The sequence below is a fragment of the Amborella trichopoda genome, chromosome 2 (genome assembly GCF_054954075.1).
Source record: "Amborella trichopoda isolate Santa Cruz 75 chromosome 2, AtrichopodaSantaCruz75HAP2 v2.0, whole genome shotgun sequence".
NCBI lineage: Eukaryota > Viridiplantae > Streptophyta > Magnoliopsida > Amborellales > Amborellaceae > Amborella > Amborella trichopoda.
The window spans coordinates 12,928,827-12,935,269 of record NC_142337.1 but is presented as its reverse complement, the minus strand read 5'-3'; positions in this window follow the sequence as shown (position 1 = coordinate 12,935,269).

The following is a 6,443-nucleotide window of genomic DNA, read 5'->3' as shown; positions in this document are numbered from 1 at the left end:
TCTCCAATTACTTAACAATTTTTTCTTATTTTTAGTTTGTTTTGAAGCTTTTGAAATCATCTTCAAAAGTCCTCTACAGATCTGTGGTTGTTTTGTGCATCAAAGAAGTAATATAGATGAACTATTAAAAAATTGTCAAATCTATTATTTCTATCTAACTTCTCTCTGATTTTTTTTTTTTTTAAGATATTGAAATAACTTGAAAATCCCTATATTGTTTGTGATTTTTTGCTTTAATATTGATTGATTTAGTGTATCATAAAGGTAATATCAATGAACAATAAAAGTTCAGCTAAATCTGTTGCTTCTCCCTAATCACTCAACATTCTATTGATATAAGCTTCAAAAGCTCTCTCTTGATTTACAAATTCTATCATTTCACTCTAATTTCTCAATATTTTCTGAGAAATTGTCTTATATCAATGAATATTTCTTGATGTTGTCAAAATTATCACTATTTTTTCCTTTTTTTTTTTTTTTAAGATAGATATGGAAAAAAGAACTCCAAAATGAATCCAATCCATTAAGAAATGTAGAGTTAAAGAATATATTTTTTAAGATAGTTATGGAATAAAGAACTCCAAAATAAATTCAAACTATTAAAAAAACAGAGTTAAAAAAAATAACCTCCCTATAAGGGGAACTCACAACGTCATTGAAGGATAACTGCGAGCAAGCAACCACGACGCCACGCAACACCTACCGAAAAAATATTGCCACTCATTATACATTTACAAGAATGTTTCGTGATTTTTTTAAAAAAAATATATGAGCTTGACTCGAAAACTTGGATTCGCTCGAGTAAATCAATTTAGTCAGGGTCCGAATACCTTAGCCGATTCGATTTTTTTAACCCGAATACCTAGTCAAGTTGATTTTTTTTAACCTTAGTTTCACCCCTAAACCATAACAAGCAACCCATCCTTCTTTTTCTCTCCCTTGAACCATAACAAGCAACCGACCTTTCTTTTCTCTCACCCTACTGAGGAGATGCAATGCAACATATTCAACAAAGTGAGCCATTTATGTGGAAGAGGCGGTTATATGCTCCACCTGGTATCATGGTGCATCTCACAATCAACCTTCTTTTTCTTTTCTTTTTGTTTTTTGTTTTTTTTTTTTTTGTTTTTTTTGTTTTTTTGTAGCAATTAAGTGAGGGAAGACAGAGGCGGCCATATATCCCTTTTTTTTTTTTTTTTCTTTTTTCTTTTTGACAATTGAGGGAAGACAGAGGCAGCCATATGCTCCACCTGGTATCATGGTGCATCTCACAATGAACATTTTTTTTTTGGCAATTAAGTGAGGGAAGATGGCTCCTACCTATTTTCGAAATAGTTTAAAAATTAGGTGTTAGTGGGGTAGTGTAAGTAAGAATAGAAGTCACAATGTGATGAGTTGGGTGTGGTGTGCTGGCACCACAACCCCAGCCCCTTTCTCGTCTCCCAACAAACTCGTTAGCATACATTGTTAAGGATTTAAACATTTTTATTGTTCACAATTATCAAATCCTATTGGTTACATTTAGAATGAGGCATGAGATAAAAATTATTTAAAGTACCCCTTTTTTAATTCTATGATTATACAATAATTAAGAATATTTTTGTTATTAAAAAATATTAATATCACATAAATTAAAAGTAATTATTATAAATTTATAATATTATTTACTATATTAATAAAAATTAAAAATATAATAGATAGATCTATGATTGCTAGGTATATTTATACACTACTTTGAGAACTAATTTTTTATTAATTCATATATAAAGGATAGTTGGGATGTTGCGCTCTCTTTGTTGAGGTCTGAAATAAAAACATATATAAAAAATAAGAAGCTTTAGGCTAAAAAATGTTTGGATTGTCAAAATCCAAATATTGTGAAAAAAAAAAAAAAATTTGGGCTACATAAATTTTGGGATATTAAAAATAAAAAATTAAAATATGAAATTTTGGGCTGAATAAATTTTCAAACTTTCACAACCTGAAAATTATAAAAAATAAAAAATTATCGGGCTGAAATATTTTTAGATACTCAAAATCCAAAAATTGTAATAAATAACTCATCATCATCCAAGCCTTATCCCAATGATTTCGGATATGCTAAAATTGTAATAAATAACTAAATTTTATAATTGTATAGTTTCCTATCCCAAAGATCCAAAATATAGGCAGTTTCGTCTTCTTAAATATTTGAGGAAGAAAGGGTATGAATGTAAAAGGAAAACATTTAGGTAAATTATAAGTAACGTGAATTATAGGGTGGATATATATGTAATTTCTCTTATTAAAATGACAAACATTTAAGACAATTTATTATTATGCGATTCAAGATACTAACAAAAAAAAGAAGAAGAAGAAAATACACTAACTAAAGGTTGATCATCGTGGTTTTATATTCTTGGATATTCAAATAAAGTTTCCACATCATTTGGGGGTTAGAATTTAAAACTCTTTTTTTTTTTTTCATATGTATTTCAATATCTTTTTCCGCATCATCAAGAAACAATCAAAAGAAAAAGCATATCAGTGATGAAAATCATAATGGAAGTTTTTGTCATCCATTTGAGATAGACGTCATGTTTCACATCCTAACATAAATTTTTAAGGTAGTGTATATTATAAGACCATTTATCTTTATAACTCCAAGCCATTAGATGTCAAACTGGGTGATATGGGGTGTGTCACTAATATGAGGAATTGTTTTTTTTTTTAAATCGAGTCTAGTCAACAACCACATAAATCAGATTGATAAGAGTGATTGTGACTTTGTTTTAAAAGTAAATATTCTCTTTCCATACGTCCTCAATTTTTAATGCTTAAGATGTATATTCTATTTTTTAAAGCTTAAATTATGTATATCATTAAGCTATCAATACTTATCAAAATTTGAAGGATCAAATTTTAGGAGGGAATCTTCACAGTACTTCCTAAAAAAATTTATATCTAGGAATTGAATATTTCCTAAAATATTTATATCTCTTTATGTACGTACCTATACATTAAACATGAAAAAAAAACAGAAAAAAAAAGAAAGGAGATTTTGGAATATGCTCTCTTATATAATAACACTATAAGAAGATAAAAAATCTTTCCATAAATCTATAGACGTGAATTTCTAAAATCCTTTTACCCTGGTTATCTATAACCAAACATGATCATCATTGTAATTTTGTTCATATGTAATAGAGCAATGATCCAATGTAATGGTTGTATCATAGTATAATGCAACAACACTTCTAAAAAATCATGTTTGTGGTATTTGTATGACCTCAAATTTTGCACACCCATTCTCTTCATCTCAATAATCAATCCCAAAAAAAACAAAAAAAGTTCAATTTGGACCCTAGATATCGTCAAAATGAGTCATCTCCAAAACCGAATCTAGACCATTCATTTTGTGAATTTCAAGATCTTAGCCTTTATAAACTCAATTATTTTTTTCTTTTTTAACATTTTTCATCTAATGATAATAAAACCATCCAAAAACTTTGGAAATGAAAAAATCCTTCTAAGGCCTAGATCTAAACATCTCACCAAAATAAAATTGGGCTAAGAAAATACTTTCTAGGTTGTGTTTTCATTTGTTTCCTTTTCTGTGGTTGTTCATTAGAATGAAAAGAATGTATATTTTAAAATTTGGGATCAAGCAAATGGCTATCAGATGGTTTTTTAAAGTTGTTGCAACATATTACTACACAACGATTGCATGAAATCATTGCCCCATGGCATGTGTTCTCTCTCATGGTAGGGTATCTTTTTATTTTTGTGATACATGTCTACCCCTTGATTGTGACTTAAGAATGTAGTATAGATAATAAATAAAGGGTGTGGTTTCCATAAGGTTGCAGCCTTAAACAATCCAATTAAGACGCACCTTCAAATTTTATCGTAACATGTGATTTTCATGTAAAACATTCTTAGGATATTCTTAAAATCTATTTTCATCTCTAATTATAAAAGTTTAAACTCCAAAAATAGTTAAAATCAGGTAGATCTATAAACATATGAAAATCTCGAAAATTGACGGTTTAGATAATGTATTGCAAACTGCATTATTTTTGGGACTCAAAATCTTTTTTTTTTTCATATTCATACATCTCGATGTCAAGATGACCAATTAAAGGGTTTTTCAACATTAAAACAATCTTTTTCGATGGATTTTAGGTGCATATGTAATTCTATATTTTAAGGTTGCAACCTTATATAAACTTTTTCCATAAAGGGTAATAGAGAAAGAAGGTAATTAAAATTTTACCTACAAGATTTTAGAGCTGGATATTTCCAATTTTGTTTCTAGCTTCCGGTTGCCAATGTCCTTTATTAGTCCTCTTGATCACGTAGCAATAACCTTCCTCCATAACCACTACCACAATAGGAGGAATTCTTTGAGATTTAATGACCTTCCACAGGTGCTTTCACATGTAACAGAGTTTTTTGAAAACGAATCGTTGATCATGATAGCCCATTTGGAATTTTTTTTATCCAGTTGGCGGATCAACAATCCAGATTAGTGAACCGATGACTAAAAAGTTTTAAAAATTGAAAAAAATTTAAAAAGTGGGGTCATTTCTAACCAATTTTTTTGGTAAGATATGATATAGTTTCTCTCTCTAAAGTTTTAAGATATTTTCTCTTTAAAATTTAAAATTTGAGATAGTTTCTCTCTCTAAAATTTTCAAGTAGTTCCTCTCTCTAAAACTTAAAATTTGATATAGTTTCTCTATCAAATATTTTTTAAATAGTTTCTCTCTCTAAATATTGCAAGTACTTTCTATATCTAAAATTTGATATAGTTTCTTACTTTAAAGTTTTAAGATATTTTCTCTCTCTAAAACTTAAAATTTGAGATGGTTTCTCTTTCTAAAAAAATTATAGTAGTTTCTTTATCTAAAAGTTGATATAGTTTCTAACTTCTAAAATTATAATATGTTCTTTCTCTCTAAAACTTAAAATTTGAGATAACTTCTCTCTCTAAATGTTTTGAGATATTTCTCTCTAAAAAAATTTAAGTAGTTCTTCTCTTTAAAATTTAATGTAGTTTCTCTCTTTAAAATTTTAAGATACTTTTTCTATCTAAAATTTAAGATTTGAGATAGTTTCTCCAACTAAAATTTTAATATGGTCTCCCTAAAACTATAAATTTGAGATAATTTCTCTCACTAAAAAAATTGTAATTTTCTCTCTCTAAAAAATTTCGTATACTTTCTTTCTCTAAAATTTGATATAGTTTCCCTGTTTAAAATTTTAATATGTTTTCTCTCTTTAAAATTTGATATAGTTTCTCTTTCTAAAATTGTAATATTTTTTTGGTTCTTCACAAGAAAATAGATCATTTTCATGAAATGTTAATTCCACCTATTTAGTAGAATTGAGATTTCCAAAATTTAGGCTTAAAATGAGTATTCAGGAATCCTATGAAAAACTCGATTCCAATAGAAATGTCAAATCTAAGTGAACCAAACACGATTAGCAGGGCTTTTCCAAGAAAAATGACTCCTAAAAATCCAAATCCAATGAGCCAAATGGGCCCTTAGTCACGAGCAGTAACCTTCCTCGAAAATCACAACCACAAGAAGAGGAATTCTTTGTGACATAAGGACCTTCCCCTAGGACCAAACTAACGGCACTTGTCTCTCTCGCTTCTAGCTCTCACTATTTTTAGGAGGGCTAAGCCAGAGTCTATGTATTGGGTAAATGATAGTTTTTTTTTTATTTATTTATTTATTTATTTATTTATTTATTTTTTTTCAAGTCGCCCATAAGTAAAAAAACACGCAAGAGCTAGAAAGAACAAAAGAAACTACTGCTTGTTTTGAGTTGAATGAAAACAAGAAAAGATTATCTACAATGGATTGGGCTTAAAAAAAGAAAGTCTCGTGCACTAGCAAAGGATCAAGTTTGCTCCAACAACACTGGGCGAGGCGCTTTCGAGGAGATGTCTGCATCCCCAAATATTTCCTACCGGCTTTTTATTTAAAAGAAAAAGCTAAAAATAGGTGGTCACTTCAAATACATAATAGTTTAGGTCATGCTTCTAGTTGTAAGATCTTCATTAGATGATGGTTGAAAATGTATATCATTTTTTTTTTTTTTTTTTTTTCTACATATCTAATCAAGTTGAAATTTTATATATATCTACTTGACACTATCACGCATCATTTAAAAATATAAAAAAATATTTCTAAATAAAATGACCAAATTACTGATGTCATATATTAGGAGTTGTTTGGTTGTTTTAAGTTTTGGGAAATACATGTTCTATATTTTTCTTGTGTGCTCTAATATGTAGTACACATTCCCAAAATTTTATCTTGATTCAATTTGTAGAAAAAATATTAAAATTAAAAGAGTTACATGCATTTTCAAGCATCGAACCAAGATCTGGTGTCTAGGAGCAAGCAAATCTTTTTTTTGGTGATAGCTCAGTGGTAGGAATCGAGCTT